The sequence below is a fragment of the Pogona vitticeps genome, chromosome 1 (assembly GCF_051106095.1).
Source record: "Pogona vitticeps strain Pit_001003342236 chromosome 1, PviZW2.1, whole genome shotgun sequence".
Lineage (NCBI taxonomy): Eukaryota > Metazoa > Chordata > Lepidosauria > Squamata > Agamidae > Pogona > Pogona vitticeps.
In genome coordinates this window covers 328,875,561-328,898,292 of record NC_135783.1, presented here as the reverse complement: position 1 = coordinate 328,898,292, position 22,732 = coordinate 328,875,561, and the positions used below count along the sequence as shown (strand labels likewise).

The 22,732-nt window shown below is 39.4% G+C and overlaps 1 protein-coding gene across 1 annotated transcript in view; it reads left to right on the top strand.

Annotated features, from left to right (window-relative positions):
• The window catches only part of KCNK10 (potassium two pore domain channel subfamily K member 10), a 76,014-nt gene that overhangs the window by 1,166 nt on the left and 52,116 nt on the right, over positions 1-22,732 (top strand). The window lies entirely within an intron of this gene.

Here is a 22,732-nt window from a genome sequence, read left to right as displayed (position 1 = left end):
GCTACATACAGTATTTTGTTGTGAGATTTCCTTTGTTGCTTCTGAAGAGCATTGTTTCCACTACACAGAGAGGTGGGCACCCTGATGTCCTCAGTGCCTTTTGGCATCTAGGCAGGCTCCAATGCTACCGCAGTAGGTTCCAGTCACCAAGGCATGGCAAATGACAAAGCTTAGGAAGAGATTTCAGGTATTTTGCCTTCAAGCCTCACTGACAACGAAGTAATACTCCCGCCTGGATAGGTGGAAGGATTTATATGAAGGCTAGGTTGTGGGCAGAGTGCTGGAGTGGTGGGTGAGGTTGATGCTCATGTCACTGCCATAATGTTCCGTAAAACAATCTTGAGTTGTTTAAAGTACATGCGCTTGCATGCGCGTGCATGCGCAGCGTACACAAATGATTGCTGCTAGCTCTCTGGAGAGTTAGTGCACAGGGAAATAAATGCCTTGTAGTAGTCTTCTGGTCTCAAATCCATTTGGCTGGCAGATGCATAAAGCTCATTTGAAAGGTTGAAAGCATATGTCTATAGGCTTGTATGACAAACGTATTCCAGAAATGAGGAGGAGCCAGATTTATATTTTTCTTGGAAGAATTAGGATTGGCTTCCTCTTCTGTCATTTTCCTCACCCTTTGTATACTCTACCATTAGCCTAAAAGTAGATGCAGCTGGCACAGAATTTCAGACACTACTATTTATTTAATAGCATGAGAGCTGAATTATGGATATATTTCAGGGACCTGAATTCCCCAGAGAAAATGGGCAAAGGAAGTGTACTTATTTCATAATGATTTATTTCAATGTATGGAAAGCATGAAATCTATATCAATTCTGAAGTGTTGAGTACATGACAACTGGAAGAATGAGTATCATGTAATTCACTAAATTTTCTCACCATTTTTTCCTGCTTATTTTGCAAAAAGAGAAAAAGAGATAGAGAAAAAGAAAAAGAGAGAGATCTCCAGATTGGGTAAAAGGAAGGAAGGAAGGAATGGATGTGAAATAACAAGATGACAAAATATTCATAATTTACTGTGGTGCCATGGGACACTAATGTTGCAGCCAAAGTCAGTTAATTAATCAGCTGTGAAGGACATTTCCCACCCAGTGGTTTGTTCCAGTTCACCAAACTTAAGAGATGAGCTCAAAGTGGTTGACAACCAGCCACTACAGAGGATGTGATTCTTTTTTTTCTTTCACGGATAGCATGTTATAGTTCTCATATTTGTGCTATCCTGACATCATGTACGGATTATGGAACAAGACTAATGGAAACAGAAGGACATCTGAATTATTTCTAACACTTTTGCATATGCTACAGGAAGAAAAATATTTGGGTACTCCTTGAATATTAGAACTGTCCTTAGGTTCTCTTATCAGTAGTGCTATAAGATTTAGAAGTTTGCCCTCACATGGGCAGAATCAGTAACACAGGTACTTACTGCCCTATTGCCAGTTTTATCCTAGACACTGCTGACAAACTGCATATGAGGTTACACAGTAGGATATCTAAGCCATACATGATGTCATCGTTAACTGTCCTTAGATTAGACCATTTGCCTTCTGAAATATTCCTATGGAACTTCTTGCTAGGACTCTAGATCTTGTAACTTCTTGGATCATGAGATCTCTTAGATAGATGATTTTGACTTGAGTTCATTCTTGGTGAAGTTTCAGTCTTGATCTCCACTCAAGTTAACTCCCCACCCCACCCCACAACAAACATATTGTTTGCAGTAGTTGTCCTTGCTTGCATTAGAACAGAAGGCAGAAGATCAGTTATGAACCACTACCTTTAAATCACCAAAGACAATATGTAAAGGTTTATATTCAGAGCTCCTGGGTTTGAGCTTCCACCCTTGGAGACTTCTGTTAGAGGAGGCAAGACAATATTCTCCTTCTTCTGTGTCTGTTTTGGAAAGCAGCTCCAGAAAGCTGGTGATCCTATAGAACAGTGTGGGAAGGAATGGGGAAGAGTTTCAGAAGGGGGAGTTGGTGAAAATGACTTTTCTTATAGATCTCATTCCCTTCTTTGAATATGACATCTTTCCAGTTGTGATTGGTACAGTCACAAACTCAAAGCACATTTTTAAAAAACTAGCATTAAACATAACTTTCTACTGTTTTGCTTTAAAAAAAAACCCCCAAACCACTGTGTCCAACAACTTCTACATGATGTATTTGAATTTGTGTACTTTAACTATTATACAGTAAAACATAAGTAATGATTTCATTGCTGGCATAATGTCTGATAGTAACACGTGTACTCAGAATGCAAACATTATGAACAGTTTAATCTGAAAGATGGCATGAGTTTCTCAAAATATAGCTGCTGAGTCTCTGCCCCTGATTTGTTTCAGCAAAGATTTGTTTGTTTGCTTGCTTGCTTACATGCATTTGGCTGTCCACATAGGTATGAACTGTAGGATGATTATTGTTATGGAGGTCAACGTTAAATGTAATTACTTTAGGTTAAACAATCTGATGTCTCTAAATGGCTGGAATAATGTAGATTATGGTGCATTTGTGATCTGGAGCTGATGCAGCTGAACAGGCTGAACAACTTTATATCCTTCCATTTTACACTGCATTACATTACATTACATACATATATTATTTTGTATAAATTTATGTGCTGGGACATACATACGTATCTGTAAGATGTGCTTCTTTTTTATTTGTAAATTATCCTTGTATATAACTGCCTCTCAGTATAGAGTCTGACAACCAATTGCTAAGGTGAAGGGTGATTGCTTGTGGAAGTTTTCTTTCTACCAAGTTCCATTAGAATATTTTTCTGACTGCACTGTTCTGTCTTCTGTAAAGATAAAGTTTGCCCTTGACTTTTAGTCCAGTCGTGTCCGACTCTAGGGGGCAGTGCTAATCCCCATTTCCAAGCCGTAGAGCCAGCGTTTGTCCAAAGACAGTTTCCGTGGTCACGGGGCCAGCGTGACTACACACGGAATGCTGTTACCTTCTCACCATGGTGGTACCTATTTATCCACTCACATTTTTACATGCTTTCAAATGGCTTGGTTGGCAGGAGCTGGGACAAGCAACGGGAGTTCACTCCATCACGTGGATTCGATCTAACAACGGCTGGTCTTCTGTCCTTGCAGCACAGAGGCTTCTGCAGTTTAACCCACAGCACCACCACGTCTCTGTCTTCTGTAGCTGTCAATAAAAAGAAATTTCTTATGTGATTGAATTGTCACTCAGTAAATTAGTTGTTAACAGGCTGAGGCTGTCTGGTCATGACTGAGATTTCCCCCTTTTTCTATATTAATTTGTCTATTACTGTGAGTTCCTGTGAATATGTGTATTTGGAGCTCATGGAACATAACCATGGTGACTTGGTATTGAATATAAGCTCTGTGGGAAACCTGAATTTTCCTTTGTGTCATGTGCAAAATGTTCCCCAGAGTACCTCATGTATATGAACTAAACGGATAATAATTTCAGTCCTGTGTGATTCTTGTGCGGAGTAAAATGACAAGATAATGGGAGATATGGCATTCAAGTTAACAGATAGGGTGGACAAGCATTACCAGTCCTTGCAGTGCTCCTCTGTGGCTTAATATTTGGAACTTCTATAGAGTGATATGGTTATATAGTCTGAGAGCATAAGATGTGCACAGTTGCTACGGTAACACAAGTGCTTTGGGCCTGTTTCTTCTGGGGAGATGGTGTGCAAACTCTCCAGCCTTAAAGATAACTTTGTAAGATCTTTGTGTCTCTCTAGTCTCTTACCAACATAACTTACTCTGTTGTAATATATGACATTTTAAGGGTCTCAAAGCAGGGCAGATTATAAATTTATAGTTACCCTTAACTAGTACTGATCTCCTCTTTAAAAGACCTCCAAAGACTTATGAAAGATGTCACATATGCAGGTCATGGTTTGGCCTTTAAATTTATTTAGTAAACTTGAGCATATATGGCCCAGCAAGATAATTGCTAGGCTGCCCATATAACACCCCCCTCACAGACATAGAAATTCACATATATACATCTGAATAAATGAAAGTGAGTTTATGTAGTTTGCTTGTTACCACATGACATGAAAATGGTGACAGATTTTCACCAGATTTGAATACATTTTGGATGATCTGACTTGAAAAACGGGCAATGTGCCATGCTCAAAAATCACTTTAAAGGCCCTCAATTACACCCCTACTATATTGCCTTAAATGGCTGAATGGATTTTCATAAATTTGGAGGATATCTTTGGAGTGGTCTAACTTAAAATATAGCCATGTGGCACACAGAAAAATAATTTGGGGACCCTCACAATTATTTTTTCTGAACTGTGAACAAAAATAATTCTGACAATTTTTCAGTAAGCTGCATTCAGAAATGTACATGTCTTGAATTACTGTACACTGTAACTGATGGGGGACTCCAAATATTCATTAATTGGGAGCTATGGTGGTGAAGGGATCATAGGGGTTGTACTTCTGAGGTAAATTGGATTAAAACCAAGATGAAGAATGGGAGAGAGAGAGAGAGATCTATGAAAAATAAGGAGGTATATGGAGAAGAGAGAGGGCTGTGAGGGTAAACATGGTACTTATAGGATTTTAACCCAGGTTAAACCAGTGTCTTTGATAGTATACAACAAAATAAGTTCCTCATGAAGTTGGGTATGTCGGAGAGGGTACATTAAGGAGTGATGAGCAAGGCTGGTCCAAGGATTCAACTTTCTATATAGTAAGAAAAATGTGAACTTTGGCAGAGAATTAGAAATGTGACTAGAACCTTATCTATCTATCTATCTATCTATCTATCTATCTATCTATCTATCTATCTATCTATCTATCTATCTATCTATCTATCTATCTATCTATCTATCTATCTATCTATCTATCTATCTATCCATCTATCCATCTATCCATCTATCCATCCATCCATCCATCCATCCATCTATCCATCCATCCATCCATCTATCCATCCATCCATCCATCCATCCATCCATCCATCCATCCATCCATCCATCCATCCATCCATCCATCCATCCATCCATTTATAGTATATTTAACCTGTGCTTCTCCTTAACAAGGTCCCAAGGTGACTTACAACAAATTAAAAAACACACCAACACCTCAGTATTTAAGTTAGTAACAATGAGTATAAAATACTGGAAGGATTGATGAATACAATACTAAAACACGTAAGCAACACCAAAATACATTCAATGCAGTAAGGCACAACAATCCATTTTTAAAAAAATACTCACTCAGGAAGCCAGTCACTCACTCAGGGAAAGCTTGCCTGGAGAGAAAAGTCTTTGCCTGTTTGCAGAAGGACAGTAAAGATGGGGCCAGTCTAGCCTCCTGTGGGAGGGAGTTCCAGAGTCTGCGTTGGGGGGGGGAGGGAAGAAAGAGCAATCAAAGGATATAGTGAAACTAGTTGATAAAGAAAGTGTATATGGAGGAGACAGCACTTAAACTGAGTTATAACAACAACATTTATTATCATTAATAAATAATATTTATTTATATTATGCTCTATAGCATAGCACATTCCAATAGTCAAAAACAGTTAAAATACAACCATAACATAATTACAATGATACTCCCATAATTACAATGAGTAACTCAAGTTACTCTTGAGCTGCTATGTTAATGATAACTATCACACTTTATACAGCTGCCACGTGCCAAGAGTAACTCAGTTTGGAGTGATCAGTTTAGTAATTTATAGATAGTCCTAGGATCGTTTTTCAGATCCATACAAGTGCCACCTCTAACCACTTTTGTCTGCCATAGAAAGGGTTGGGATAGGGAGTGAGAAGTCCCATGCAATTGGACAGGTGTCAATTTATTATGAATTAGGAGACATTTATGCGCATATATGTTCCTCTGCAAGGAGCAGGGAATATCCTAAAGTGACTTATTCCTGCTATACAATATTTACAGTCATAACCCTTGTATGATATGACATTTCTGTTGTTCATTTATTCTTACAGCTGCGATGACTAAACTGTGGCTGAGCCCAGACATGTTTCTCTCACTATGAGCAAGTGCAAGCCATCTGGTAGGCCCCCGGTTCCCACCACCAGCTCAGTTTGTCATTACTGGCACATTCTCTGGGCTGTTTACCTCCGATGAGATCAGGGGCAAGCCATTCACCTGAGCAATCAGGATGGGTGCCCAGGCCACTTGGGGATTGCACTGCTGTTGCAGTCTTTCATCTTTCCCCCAACACCAGGATTCAGCCTTCTTTCTGTGTTCAGCAAAATCATATAACAAAGTCAAGTGCAAAATCTTGAATATTTGTACCATATCAGCTGGCAATGTCAGTTCTTCGCAAAGTGGATCCTCACAGACTCAGGAAAAAGTTAAATGAAACCAGAGTTCAGGGGGTGTCAGTTCTTGGAATTGCAACTCCCAGGAACTCCCAGCCTGCAATGTAATCATTTCACAAAATGCAAATTCTGGCAATTGTAATTTAAAAAGTAATTTTTCCAAGATCTGGTGGAATTATAACTTAACCATATCACAAAATAGAAAAGAATTTGTACCCAATTAAAGAAAAAAGAATCTTTAATTTCTTTAAAGAAAAAAGTGGTGAGCTACTAGTGTTATGGAAGACTGTAGCGCTGAATGAATAGCAGATGGTAAGCATTCTTCCCACAACATAACCTTTGTTTAAACCATTTTCTGTACTTACAGTTGTGAACAGATCAAACAGCAAACTGACAAACACAACTGCTCACAGCAACAGACTTCAGCAGTCTCTAGAGATGGAAAAAACACTCTTGAGAGAGGCGGGGCGCTCTTCGAATTCAGAGACAGGACAAAACTATTGATTAATGCTGAATCACCCCAGTGCAGAAAAGTTCCTCCCAGCCACACCTACAAGAGGCAGCATGTGAGATTGAAAAAAAACCTTCAACAGCCAGTGTGCCAGCAAAGGCTTGATCCTGCTGCTACTGTGCTAAGTGTTTAACATGTACACTGATGTAAATATCCTTGTGGAGCATTTATTTAATTAGTGCAGTTTGCTTCTTTAATTAGTCCATTTTCCGATTCATAGTTGGTACTTCACATATAGCAGACAGTTGTGCTATATCTTGCAGAGGGTTTATATTTAGCCCACTGTCCTTTACAGGACCAGCAGTAAGCAATTGCTCATTCTTCACTCGCCCTAGAATATTATTGCAAACAGCCAAACAAAACATTACAAGTAGCTTTCATTAAAAGGTGAAATCTATTAGTTTTCCAGAGTCATGATTCAGATATACTTTTGGGACTGATCAAGCGAAGCTTGTGCTTACCTTTCAATTACCAATAGAGATGGGCATGGATTAATTCAGCCCATTCCAATGCTGCATGTTCTCTTCCTCCACCCTTCAGCTGGCTGGCCCACTTACAATCTGTCACACATCCTCCCGGTCCTCCTTCTCCCGAGGCTGTCCAGTGCAGGAAGGAGCTCAGATTTCCCTTCCCTGCCTCCTCCAGCAGCTACCCACTCAGATAAGGAGGTGAGATGGGGATTCTGCTTGTGCAGCTGTTGAGAAGCCGTCTCTAATGACCAATCACAAAACAGAGCAAGCAAATTTGCAAATGATGCTGTGCTTGAAAAACTGCTGTAAAAATCAGACATTCTCAGTACTTAAGGAATTCCTTTCCTAAGAACAGGTTCTCTGTAGCATGTAGTTGGCCCCAACTGCTGGATATTTGCTAGCTGGGCTACATTATAGTCACATGGTTGTCCCAGTTACCTAGTTTACATGGTCGTGCTGTTGCTGCCGCCAGCACTGCCACTGCCACTGCTGCTTCCTCCCTGGCTGCTGAGTGAGTACCATGCTCTGAGACAGTGACCAGGCTCCTTGCAGGGAAACTGGTTGCTGCCTCTGAGCATACACCTGCCTTCCAGTTGATCAGGGCAATCAGATGGGAGGCAGGTGCATGCTCAGAGGCAGTGCCCTGGCTTCCCTGCAAGGAGCCCGGCCAGTGCCTCAGAGTATGGCACACAGGGAGGCAGCAGCAGTGGCATTGTGACAGGAGCAGGTTGTTTCCCCCCCTCCCGGCACAAACCGAAAACTGAATTGTGTACTGGTTTGATTTTCTGGTTGATTTATGGTGGTTTGTAGTTTGAGGTTAACCACAAATGATTACAAACCACGATTTTTCAAGTTCATGCCCATCTCTATTGTCTTTTAATGATGTAAGGAAAAATATTCTGTGTTTCTAAGCACCAATCTGTTGGAATAATAGTAATTTTGCATGTATTAACACTGGGTATTAGTGGGAGGGGCATTATAGCCTAATACAATTGTCCTTTGCCACTAACTTAAATGGTAAGGTTCTTTCCAGACCTCTGACATTTGAGGCAAGCTTCCACCCACCACTTCCTGGTTTTTATTTTTTGCTTTTATTTTATTGATAGCCTCTCTTCCTCTGACTACCTTCCAAGCAGCAAGCATAAGGGAGCTCCTGCATGCTGGAGACTCCATTTCCCTCCTTTTTTTCTTGTAACTGTAACTACAGATTATAACTGTAAGTTATAAGAACAATGAGTCTGCTTACAGAAAGGAAGTACATGGGTTGATACTCTGGTGTAAAGAAAATAATCTTACACTTAACATCAAAAAACTAAAGAACTCATAATTGATTTTAGGAGGAAGAGAAATGTACATTTACCACTGTACATAAATAGCGAGGAAGTGGAGAGAGTTGGTAGTTTTAAATTTCTTGGCACTTGCATCTCAGAGGACCTTTTATGGACTATAAATGCCAACATGCTGGTGAAGAAGGCACAGAAGAGGCTGTATTTCCTGAGAATGCTCGGGAAGTTAAATTTATCTCAGCATTTACTTCTGTCCTACTATCGTAGCACCATTGAAAGTGTCCTAACTTATGGCATTCTGGTATAGTTTGGGAGTAGCTCTGTAGCGGACAAAAAAGCTCTACAGAGAACCATTAAAACTGCCCAGAATATCATCGGGCTCCAGCTATCAACCTGGATGACATCTTCACATCCCGCTGTCTGAGGAAATCACACAACATCCTTAGAGACTTTTCCCATCCTGCTTACAACCTCTTTGAACTGTTGCCGTCTGGCAGAAGATACAGAACAATTAAGACTCGGACCACATGTTTACTGAATAGTTTTTATCCCAGAGCTATAATTGCACTTAATAATGAACTTAAAGACCACCAGTAGTGAATAGTTGGACAGTGTTACTTGACCTGCAGTGTAAATGTTTGTATTCTTAGTGGGGGATTTTTAGTAGGTGGGGAGTGTTTGGGGATTTTTTATGTGTGTGCATGTGAATCTGGTCTCTGGGTGTCTGTGTGAATTTCGTTGTATAGGTATACTATGTATATACTTACAATAAACTGTATTTGAAGTAAAGATACCTTTTTCAGCTTTAAATGCTTCTAGAATGATTTTATCATACAAAGTGCTAGTTTTTGTGCAAAACGAAAGACAGTGTTGATGAGATCGGTCTTATCTCTCCAAATTTCTGTGTTGTTTTTCCTGACTAATACTCTTTTAACTGAAGGAATAATCAAATTACTAGAACCTCTTTTTAAACCAAATACCCTAATACCATAAGCAGAACCTCTTATTTTTGTGTGTGTGTGTTTTTGTTCCGGGGCCTTATTTTTGAGGAGCCCCATGGCACAGTGGTTAAGCTGTAGTATTGCAGTCCAAACTCTGCTTATGGTCAGCATTTGATCCCGGCCAATGCTGGCAGCCTGCCTGAGGTTGACTCAGCCTTCCATCCTTCTGAGGTTGGAAGGCTGAGTCGACCTCAGAGTACCCACCTCGTGGGGAGCAGTGGCAATGTGTAGCCTGTATAATTCAATTGTAAACTGACCAGATAGTATTTTAAACAGTATATAAGCAGCACACTTCACAATTTTTTACAGTCACTTGCAGTATACATACATCTATTCCTTCTAATACATGAATTGTAGCAGCAAACATTTGAAAATCTAACTATGGTGCAGAGTATGGAATATGGACCTCTTCCCTGGAGAAGTAAGTATTTATGTCACACAGAGAAGCCCGTAGAGTCACAGCTTCTGAATGCTGGTACCAAGATAAGGTAGATATTTTAGAGCCTGGTCTAGATCTGACTGCTAGACTCACACTCAGTGGAGCAATGATTAGGAGACGCAATTGGATTTAGTCCATGGTGTTTTAGCTGGCATTATTTCATTAAGACAGCAATGGGCCAGTTGGTGTTTTCTCTTATTTCCAACCAATGTCAGATGATGTTGCCAAATTGATTTTGCTCCTGTTGCCTTAGAGAGCACACATGATGATTATTCACACTAAATATGACTCTTTAGCATTTTTATTTTTAAAAAATCATTTATTTCAACAGCTCTCTTAAAACCCCTTACCCCAATAATTGTATGAACATTTTAAAAAAAGGCCCTTTCTGGTTAAAGGAGTGAAACAAGATTTGGTTTTTAAAATTTGAATTTAAAACAAAACAAAATAATAACGAAGAATAGATCTTTAAAAGGTTAGACAAATTTATGCAGGTTAAATCAGCTTTGCAGTAGCAGATATTTACTAACTCACAGAACTTTCTTCTCCTTGCTACATTCCTTTACACCAGTTGAAAAAGTGTTCCTAGGGGTGTCCCAGCTCTCCGGGGTAGTTTTTGAGGTTGCATGGTGCAAGGCAGAACCACTTTATATTCTGGCTCTGCTAATGGAAGCAGTTCCATCAGTGAAATGTTACCTTTGGTTCTTGGCCAAATGGGTCATTGTATGTGTTGGAAGAATCTTCCACAATATAATCTCTTTTTCACCTCCCCCCTGAAAGTAAGAACAAGCTGTAGTTATTCCTTTCATTGACTATCTGTCACTGTGCTGTTGCCCCTCAGAAAGAGTTAAATATGTGCCACTTGTCTTCTCTCAGCCCTTTCTCATCGCATCTCTTGAGAGTGGGCTAAAGCCTTCCTTTCTGAGCCATGTGCTTAAACCTTGAGATATGGCCATCTCTGTAGTTAGGATGGGCTTTTCTGTGAAATGTTTTTTTTAATCAATCCAGTAACCTTTTTGAAGTTTATCCTTCTCCCTGGTTTATTGCTCCAGAGAAGAGAACAATAAGGTGAATTTAAAAGCTCACAGGAACATTTTAGCTGTTTTGCTTAGCTGACAGACCTTCTAGCAGATATTGCCGCAGATTTAACAGTCTGAATCCAAATTTACAATAGTTTGTTACCTCCAAAATCAGATGCCTCTGAAGACCAAAAGTGGGACATAACAACAGCAGAAAACATCTCAGAGACCAGTGCTATTTAAAAAGTGGCATATGTATCAATTAGTAGGACACAGAAGTAGTCTAGGGACATAGGGTTTTTATAACACTCATTGAGAATTCACTGACCCTTAATCCTTATATCATCTTGCAAGTGTTATGTGCCATCTCTTCTTGACCCTATCTGCCATGGATTGGACACTAATGTACATCTGTGATCTTTTGACATTTATTTAAGTGTTTCTCCTAATTCCACTCCCCCACTGGCACAAGTTAATCAAGTTAATAGTTCTCTTACAAGAGAACATAGGTGTACTAGAAAATAACAAGGCTAATCTAATCTACCTAATGCACATGTGTAGAGGCAGCATAGTTACACAAAGTGCTCCTTCTGGGCACAGTATAGTAGGACAGCAACTGAGCAATAAGCTAACTGACAGGTAAACTAAGCCAATTAATGTAACTTATGAATCCCATGATCTAATTTGCACTTCAATAAATAATGTGTGGATTGAAATACAGTTATCCTTCTGATGCCACATTTCCCACATTTCAGTGTTGCAGATCTCATTTTTTTTTTAAAAAGTGTACAAAAATGTATGTATTAGGATACGTTATGTGCAAAAATATACAATATATATTTAGGACCCTTGAATGGAAAAGAAATAAGTATACAATCAAATATGTATGCTAGGGAAGATTACATATGAAAATAAATATTTTTTCTACGTTTTAAAAAACTCAAACTGAAGCTGAAATCAAATGGGATGGTATTACCATTAAATGTATGCAAAACTAAAATGATCTAGAAGCTGATTCACTCACTGCTAATTGAACTCCTGCTGACAAGCAACATTTGAGGCCTCCACAGACTGCTCTCTAGGGTGCTGCACTTTTTCTACGGAGCTTTTCATGCTTGTGACTTCCATTTCCACTTGGAGGCATTAGGCAGCAATTTCTGCCAGGCCACAATATCAGCCTTGCTGATTACTACTTTCATGACTGGTGGTGCTTCTAAAATGCCATCCCTTGGCCTTGAGCGAGCTCTTTGTTCTGATCGTGCTGGTAGTAAGAATAAATGAAAGTCAGTGTTGTCTGTTGCACCTCAGTGGAGCACCACGGCATGTGTTAGATTCATAAAAGTCCTTGGACTAGTTTGTGCACTACACCTACCAGCAGATAAACTGACCTTGAGCAACTAGACAAGACTTAAGCAAGTCAACTGCTGGATAGCTCAGTGGCTTAGGAGAGGTTCATAGTTCGATTCTCCACTGTGTCTCCTTGACAGCGGCTGGACTTGATAATCCATAGGGTCCATATCCATATCTTTAGTTCCAAGATATGTTAAAGCCATCTATTTTTCATTGCTGATTCAGAATCAGTTGTCGTGCCTGAATGATTTTGAACAGATTGTTGTCTAGTATATTTTTATTACTTACTTGTCTGTATCCTGTAGTCCTGTTTTGTGACCAATTGGTAAGGCACTGACTGCATCTTGAATGTGCAGTTGGATGTGTGATCAGGGATGTAGTGATACATCTGGATGTGCAGGTGCTCATGATAACAGTCTCCATGGTCATCCCAGCCCATAAAGACAGCCGAAACTAATTTGTAGAGTTAACGTTTTTTAATTGTTCATTCAAGATCAAACCACTCTCAAATACTCCACAGCATTAGCTTGCTATTCTGTTCATGGGAAAATCCATTTCTTGCCTATGTGACTAGCTGAGGTTTGCAGCTGTTAATAAAAACTGAACACTCAAACAAAAGGACTCTCTCAAGGCAGATTACTACATTAAAAGTAAAGGTACTGTTTGCAAATAGGGTTCATTGAGCAACAGGAGATGTCAGTCTTCTGTTGCACAAGGCAATTGAATAATATAATATTAAGCATTTTTATAGCTTTGATACAAACTTGCTGGTGCACTTTGCAGTTTTTGATGTTCCAAGAGTATGGTAGACCATTGACGTTGTGGTTAATGGTCACCCAATATCATGCAACAGTTCCTCTATTTCAGTACGTTTCTCATCGCATGATATTTCCCCAGCTGTTGCCCTTGACCTCTGTGAGGCAGAAAACTCTCAACCAAAGTTTGCATGATGTATCAAGCCTGTATGTTATTTCCATCTTATCCTGTTACTTTCACCCTTTATTTTTATTCATACAGCTGAGCATAAAGGGAACAAGTAAAACTGGGAGTGTTGATGTCTTGGCCCCACTACTCAGAATGTTCCAAAGCTTCAGCTGCAGAAGCCCTGGCTTCGTTGTAGCACTGGATGTTAACACGTTTATGACTGAGACATGCTCCAACACTTTACAAATTAGCTTCAGCAACTTATGGAAACCAATAGGATTCTGGCCAAAAATAATCAAATGCAAAAGCTTTGACTTTGGTGCTTAATCTGTAGTAGTTCATTTATCAATGCACAATGCCTAGCATATTATATCTGGACCAGCACTGTACAGTATTTTGGTTTCCTTGTTTCTTGTTGGCTGGACTATTGTTTTCCACATAAGCAGTAAACAAAGTATTTGCAAAATAGAAGGTTTTTAATTTACTCTTCATACTGTATTCCAAACTAATTACGATTCAGTTAGTCCTGGGGCAATTAATTACGGTGATTTCAATTATAGCAATGTCATTTTTTCCAAAAGAAGAAAAATGAATAGGGATCATGTTATTAGACACTGGCTGATAATAATACATCACAATTGCAACCTGAATGCTTTTTTTTTAACATGACAGTTTGGGAAGATTTCTTTCTTTCTTTCTTTTTAAAGTTTTACTGGCTAGGGTGACCATTAAGCATTATTTCTGTGTGAATTGTGATATTAAGAGACCCCATGGTCCCAAGGGGAAACCTCATGTGACAAGGAAAGCATTGTTTCTTATGATGTCTAGGGCAGTGGTCCCCAACCTTGCACCTCCAGATGTTCTTGGACTTCAACACCCAGAAATCCTGGCCAGCAGATGTGGTGGTGAAGGCTTCTGGGAGTTGTAGTCCAAGAACACCTGGAGGCCCAAGGTTGGGGACCACTGGTCTAGGGTATCATCTACCTTTGGGAAACAAAAGCTGTAGAACCTCCAATGAAGACATTATTGGGATTGGCCGGCTACAGGATGGGTGTCGTGAAAAGAAAGTGAAAAAAAAAAGAAATAAAGAAAGGAGGAAAGCCCAAAGCAGGAGAGCAGAGGCCTTGTTGATTTGTAGCTTCCTCATCTTATTTCTTTGCATTTATGGTATTCTGTCTGCAGTTTGAAACTTCCCAGGACATGCTTTTCGGGGCCATAGTTAGATTGTTTATCAATATTTGCTTTATAGATCCTGTGCCAAAGCTCTGCTGCACACTGTGGGGTGAGACACTGCTTCCTAATTCTCTGCAGCTGGTTTGTAGGCTCTGAAAGCTAGCTTATCCTATCTGTTGAATCTTCAGATCCTCTGGGACTGGGAGAGTTGCCTATCTCATGGCTGGTGGCTGAAGGGAGTAATAAATCCCAGTTTCCCCCCACATCTGCAAGGCACTAAGGACTTCATTCTATGCATGCTTTTATGGACGAGCTGCACAGTTCCTGGGTGGTCCCACAAGAAGGGGATGAATACTCTCTACCTAGAAAACCCTAGAAAGGGTCTCCATGAGTCAGAATTGACTTGGCAGCACAGGATGATTATTACAGTGTGTTGTAATGGATAGAGTTACAGACTATGGCTCAGGAAGCCTACGTTCAAATCCCGGCTCAGCCATGGAAACTCACTGGGGGTATGGAATGGGTAAAACCACATATTGAATATTTCACTTACTTTGAAAGAGGGTTGCTATAAGTAGGTTCTAACTAGATGACACATATCAAGAACAATGAATTAGATCATTCTTCTAGATTCAGAGATTCAGCAAATATTATACCTTTTTGGTTGTTGTGGGTTTTTCGGGCTCTTTGGCCGTGTTCTGAAGGTTGTTCTTCCTAACGTTTAGCCAGTCTCTGGGGCCGGCATCTTCAGAGGACAGCACTCTGTGCCTTCGCGAATACATTATACCTTTTTGGTAAGCTGCTCACTTCTGCTTCAAGCATCCCCCCCAACCCATTTGAATTCATTGACTCCAGCAACTACATTTGCTGCAGATTTGCTAAAATGTTGCTCAAGTCAGCAGTTCTAACACTGCATTAAAGAATTTGCTTACGGAAATGGATGCAGCTGTTCTGTCATAATTTCCACACAAGCTACCTCTCTTTAGTGTTAGGCCAAGATAAAACCTTCTCCTTCCTACCCACTCACACTCTCAGTTGCAGGTGACTCTGCAATGCAGTTACTGTATGTCCAATCTGGGAAATTGTTCTGGTTGACTTAACACCTTTAGTTGCTACAATTTAGCCTGGTAAATAGGAAGCCTTAATTTAGAAAAGATGTGCCTCTTGTCCTGTGCTAAGTATTTTCATCTCACTATTTAAAAGCAGCATTAAGAGCCCCAAATATCTGGAATGAGAGGGTATGATTTCCAGATAATTGTTACAGGAAAATTAGAAATCTGTAGGGGGAAATTCACATTTACTGTGGTTAGTCCACTTTTCATCCTACTGAAGGTGTGTATATTTGTGTTTCTGCTCTATAACCCCCAGAACTCACTTAGGAATACTGGGAGGTGCCATGCAAAAACACACATGTGCACTTTGCTCTATTCCACAGTGCATTGACCTCAGAGATACAAGGCTTCACAGTCCAACTTGCAGATTAAACCCATGTTTACCTTCCAGTGACCAATCACAAAACAAAACATACTGGAATGCAATATCAGCAAGTGGCATAGTAAAATATATATATTATCCACCACTTGAAGGGGAACTGCTTTTAAAATATGTGCTAAATGCATTGCACAGTTTGACACACATTGGAACACCAACATTTTTCTTTTTTCAGCATTAGTCAGGGCTCATTACACATTTGCCATGATACTTAAGAGATAAGCTGATTTAATCAGAATTTTTTAAAAAAAGCTAAGGTATGCTATGCCTTGCTTGTTCAATCACCACCATCTATTTAAATAAGTATATATTCCTAGATCTTTAGACTTATTTTGGTAGCATCACTCTCCTAGTCTGGTGGATTATTTTCATTTTTTCCCCACTTGTAACAGAAGGATCCAACTGAGGTGTTTTAAAGTCTTTTACCTAGATAATCTTCCTGTAGGCACACCATATGAGCAGGCACCATTACTAGGGTTGGCAAACACTGTGGACACTCAGTGTGTTAAAAAGTAACATCTATTAGTATGGCCATGGCTGTTTCAACATCAAGTTCTTTATGATTGGGCTGATATGGATGGTTTGCATGAAGGTCTGGAAAACTGTTGTAATCAAGAGGGCTTTGCTCTTTCGTGTTTTTGGATTGCAAGCCCCAGAATTCTCCAAGACCTCCACAAGCAGAATTCTGGGAGGTGGAGCCCACAAACACAAATTTGCAGACTTCTAAAGTTGCTCCCCCGACAACTTTTACATATTTAAATATGTCATTTATTTACAACTGACATATCTGCAGCGCTTCTTGGGAGTCATAGTTCTTTAGAAAGCACTCTCTATAGAGCCCAGTGGACAACAAGACAGCTTCTTCCAGCATCCTTATCACATAGGAAGGCCTGAAACCCAATGCTCAGTCAGCTACACTTGCTGTCATGTATTTTTAAATTTTTTGTTTAAATAGGGATAGGATTGGAGATAGGGGGCTGGGGTGCTGGGGAAATAGATATGGGTACAGGAAAGGTAAAATTCCAGAGAGCGAGAGAGTGCTTTTACATCCACTTGTATAGTTATATAGTTATACTAAAATAAGAAGAAATAAAAAAGAACAATATAACGGTTTTTACCAGAATTGTTATAGTTACTAATGTCTCCATTCCCTAGCTGGACCTTCACATTCTTCTTTTATTTATGTTTTCCAATCCATATTTGGAGTCCTGCTGTAAAATTGTTCCCAGTTTTTGGGTCCTTTTTTGAGATGACCTTTTATAGTGCTTCTGTTAATACGTCCATTTCCTCTTCTAGGGACGGTATTTCTGCTTTCTTTCAATATTTCCCATATTGTATCCTAGCTGCAGTAATTACATGTATTATCAAATATCTAATTTCTTTATCCACAATCTCAGGCATAATATTCAATAGAAAAAATTCCAGTTGGTATTGTGCAAGATACATTTTTTCAACATTTCATGTACTAATCTGTAATTTTCTGCTTCCCTATCTGTCCACCCAGCATGATAGAAAGTACCGTCCTATATTTTCCATTTCCAACACTCATTAGAAACATTTCATACATTGGCTGCCCATCCGATTCCGCATTGATTTCAAAGTGTTAACGCTTACTTACAAAGCCCTAAACGGTTTAGGACCTCGATACTTGGCGGAACGCCTTCTCCCACCTAGATCTACCCGTGTCACTCGCGCGAGCCAGGAGATAAGGCTGAGGACCCTAACGCCGAGAGAGGCCCGAAAGGAAAAGACCAGAAACCGGGCCTTCTCGGCGGTGGCTCCTCGCCTTTGGAACAACTTGCCCCCTGAGATTCGCGCGGCTCCCTCGCTGGGCATTTTTAAGAAACAACTAAAAACATTGATGTATAGGTGGGCCTTCCCAACAGAAAACCCTTGACGATCTTTTTTCTTATTCTGTTCTTTATTTTTTTTAAATTTACGTTTCTGCTGTAAAGTCTTAAAATTACATTGTTGTTTTTACTGTAAGCCGCCTAGAGTGGTCTAATATGATCAGATAGGCGGGATAGAAATAAAATAAAATAAAATAAATAAATAAATAAATAAATAAACATATTCTCTCATTACTATTTCTTTTTGAAGTTTTTCATAGAAGGGTTATTCATTTTCATTAGGGGCATATATATTAACAATCAATACCTTTTTTGCCTTATTTTGAGTTTCCACCATTAGTACCCTTGCATCCACAGATGCAAAAACTAGCTTTGGGTCTAATTCCTTTCGTATACTGTACTGTATATGTTGCCACTCCTCTTTGTGTGTGTGTGTGTGTGTGAATCTGATGGTATAAATACTTTTCCTGCTTTTTTATTTTCTAATAGATATTGATCAGTTCTTTTCATATGGGTTTCTTGGAGGCAGATAATATCCTTTTTTCATTTCTGCAATTGTTAGTAAACTCTTTTATGTTTTCGGAATGAGTTTAAGCTGTTTAAGTTAAATGAAAAAATTCACAGCCGGTTTTAATTTATTTGTTCCAACTTTATTCTTAGGGTTTTCTTTCCTCCTCTTGTATCCTCCTGTTTCCATGGTGGGCTTTCCTTTGGATCTTCCTGTTTGATCTTCTAGCTCCGATTCTGGACTTCCTTCTGAATTTGATCCCGGTAGTCCACTTGATTGCTCCTCTTCCTGTTTCTCATCTGTCGTTTTTACCTTATTTTATACTCAGCCATTCCCCCCCCCTCTTCCCCCCATAAAGTCTTATGCCTTCATTGTTGAGTTAACAGAATATCTCTGTGACTGAAACTGAAAAAAAGACAACTTCCGGCACCATCCACTTGTATGTAATTGAATTTGCTCTCAAGAGGGATGGCACCTCTGCATGTTGTCTCCTTTTTTGTCTTATTTACCACAAGATATGTTTTAAAATCTTAATTTCTTTATCTTTTATACTAGATTCTTTATCGTACATATTTCTTAAAACATTGTCTCAAAATGCCATTCTTGTGAATTTGACATGAATTTCTCTGGGTAGATTATTATTCCTAGTGTGTATTGTATTAATTCTTCATGCTGTATCTATATTTTCTGAACTTCCTCTGGTTGCATATTCATAAGTGGGGCTAAAAAAGTAGTTATCACTTTCACTGTGTCTTCTTTTTGTTCTGTGAAGTTCTGGAATCTAAGTATGAAGTTTGCTCTCTCCAATTGTAGATTTAGCAAGCTAATTTCATCTTGTTTTCTTTCATGTTGTATCTCTTCCAGTTCTCCAGTCATGGTTTCCATTTCTTTTTCTATTATTTTTGAGGCCTTTGCTATTTTAGCTATTCCTTTTTTTATTTTCTGTAATTTGGTTCTTAATATCCATGTTTCCCTGAAAATAAGACGGGATCTTATGTTAATGTTTGCTCCAAAAAAGCATTAGGGCTTATTTTCAGGGGATGTTTTATTATTATTTTTTCATAAAGAACAATCTACATTTATTCAAATACAGTAATGTCTTCTTCTTCTGGTTGCTGCACAGTGGGTGAAGGGTGGGCTTTCACTTAACTGCGGCTTATATTTCAAGCATAATATGGCTTATTTTCAGGTTAGGTCTTATTTTCGGGGAAACAGGGTATCACTCATTTACGTCACACTTTACAGCACACTTTGCTTTTTACCTGTCATAAGAAGGTTTTATAGGCTTTTCCTAGTGAGAAAAGCAAATGGCCAGCCTGGATGAGCAGGACATACCCTTTGTTGTCTAGGTCAGGAGCAGGAAATTTAAATCTAGATTAAGATAGATCTATGGTGAACATATTTGCCAAACCATACATTTTAATTACAGGTAGCAGTTACTCTTTATTAAGAAATACTTTATTAAGTGTTTCTTAATAAAGAGTAATTTGAACAGAGATGTCAAAAATTACCATGCAAATAGCTATGCTATGGATATTGTAGAAGAAATAACTTATTTTCATGGAGTGAGAGGAAACATTCCAATAGATTACTGTGTTTTGGAGTTTATTATTAGAACCAATCAGCTTATTCTGAGTCAACAATGGAGCACTTTGGAGAACAGAGTTCCTGGATATGATTTGTTCACCTCATCTGCTGAGTAGGATGAAGGCAGCAGGCAGGGAGTGGGTTACCATAAAACTTCTGCACAAATGCATGTGTATAAATTTATGACAAATATCTGGAAATGACTTCCCAATGTTGACTCTTGTTAGAAGCTGTTCTCCCTGTTAAACTGGGAGTCATTTCATCTTCAGAATTTTTTCCAGATAAAATTAACTGTATAAAATGATGACAGAAATTGAACTATAGCCAGAGTGCCATTTAAACCATCTGATCCTTTTCTACATTTTTAAATACTCTTGCCTGAGGTTTATACAGATGCCTCTTCTAGAACCCATTTTTCATAACATGGTTGTATTTCTGTGTGGGCTGGCTGGATATTTTAATCATTTAGATATCTGACCATGAATGAAGCTAAAGGTTGAGAGTTTGATTCCCTACTGTGCCTGCTGCAAGTAAAGCCAACCTGTGTGGCCTTGGGCAAGCTGCATAGTCCCAGAAATATCTGCAGAAGAAAGGAATTGTAAACCATGTCTAAGTACTCTCTACCTAGAAAACCCTGGAAAGGGTTACCAATTGTCAGAATGGACTTGACGGGACATGATGATAATGATGATGATTTCTATGTAATCTTCTTTTTATAGATTATCATTCATATTTCCAGGAAAGTTCCCCTTCTTATTAAATTAAAGATTTTTAAACAAATAATTAAAAGTAGGATTACACGATTTACAGGGCATTCCAAATTATGTCTCTTTGAGATGAATCCCATTGTGTTTGATGGCCTTATTACCTCATAAAGGTACCCAGACTTGCAGCCCTCTTTAATAAATTAATCCTACTTATTATTATTTATTTATTTTATTTATTCAATTTGTATCCCTTTCCCATTAGTGACACAGCACTACTCTGGGCAGGTTTTAACACAGAAAACAAAAATAAAAATAGAAACATTAAAAACACAACGATAACCTTAAATAACCAGATAGCACTGATTAATCCCCAGAGCGGATAGAGGAAAAGTGAGAAGGGAAGAGGAGGAGAAGAAAGGGGAAAAAAAGGGAGGGGAGGTGGTAAGATGGGTCAGTGTGGAAAGCCTCCCTGAAAAGCAATGTCTTTAATTGTTTCCTAAATGTCAGCAGGCTAGGCGGATCTCCTCCAAAAGCTGGTTCCATAAAATTGGAGCCACCGTGAAGGAGGCTCTACCTTTTGTAGAAGATCTATGGGCCTTTTTCGGAGTGGCCATCCGGAGGACCCTAAATCCATTTGCTGGTCCAAACTAGAGTAGACCCATTGCATCAGTTGCTGAATGGCAAAGCAACATATAAATCCTTTAGATTCAATAATTCTATTCCAGCTGGATTTAGGCCTCTGTTTGTGGTGTCCTTTTGTACAGCTGATGAGTCTGTGCTCAATTTTTCTTTCTTCCACCCAGCATAAAGAATCATAAGCCCATCTCATGGCACCACCATGATAGCCCAACACTGCACTGTCACATAATACTGTGGCAAATATGTGTGATTCTATATGTCATAACACAAAAAGAGGGAACACAAAGCTGCTGTGTCGGCAGCTGTCTTGCATTGGGATATGTAACTTGTTATGGTATTAGCATATAGTGTTAGAATCTGGAATTTTGAAATACAGTGGTGCCCCGCATAGCAAGGTTAATCTGTTCCGGATTAACTGTCGCTATGGGGAAACATCGCTATACGGAACGGAAAACGCCATAGAAACACATTAAACTTAGTTTAATGCATTCCTATGGCTCTTAAACTCACTGTTCTGCGAAGTTTCTCCATGCACCACCATTTTCGCACCCTCGGTAAGCGAGGGCAGGGCGTGAAAATGGTGCGGGGGGGCTATTTTCTGCACCCGGCGGCCATTTTGGAACCGCCAATCAGTTGTTTCCAAAATGGCCGCCGGGTGCAGAAATGATCGCAATGCGATCATTTCTAAACATTGCAATGCCGATCGCATTAGCGACCGCAAAAAACGGGTCGCTATGCGGATTCGTCGTTAAATGGTGTGCTCGTTAAGCGAGGCACCAGTGTATATTTATACTGTCTTACATGAAGTTCTCAGCAGTCTCCTATCTGAAAAAGTTATCATGCCTTTGCTTGAAGATTCCTTGGGCAAGAAAGGATTTGGGCACTCCCAATTCCAGCAATAGCTAGAGGCAACTGGACCCAGGGCCCCCAGAGATAAAGGAAAGCAGACCAAGGTGACGTAGTTCCCAATTTGGACTAGGAGGCCTCACCCACCTTCAAGTCTGGAAGTACTGAGCAAAAGCAAAGACTCAGCTCAAGACCACCACAAGAGATGGTTTACTATCCCCTCCTCAGTAAGTTTCCATGGCTCAGTGGGAATTTGATCCCAGCTGTTCGGAGTCCTGGTGCACCTCTATTCGTTACAGCACACTGTCTGTCTACTTGAATATACAGTGGTTTATTGTACATCACTTTTGGGCAGAGAACAAACGCCTAAATATTAAAATTAAGACAAATTGAACTGATACAGGGCAGATGTTGATGTTGTACCTCCTGTCTGTCTCCATAAAGAAAATTATCTTTGGGAGAAAAAAGTCAGTCTGCAAACATGGTGTTTCAGAACTGAAGGCATACTGAAAGCAGAATCACTGTACACGGTATCCCATTTCAGAAGTTGTGGTGAATGAATGAGGAAGTCAATATTGCATTGACAGGTACCATTGCTTATTCACCCAGAGACTCATAGAACCATGAC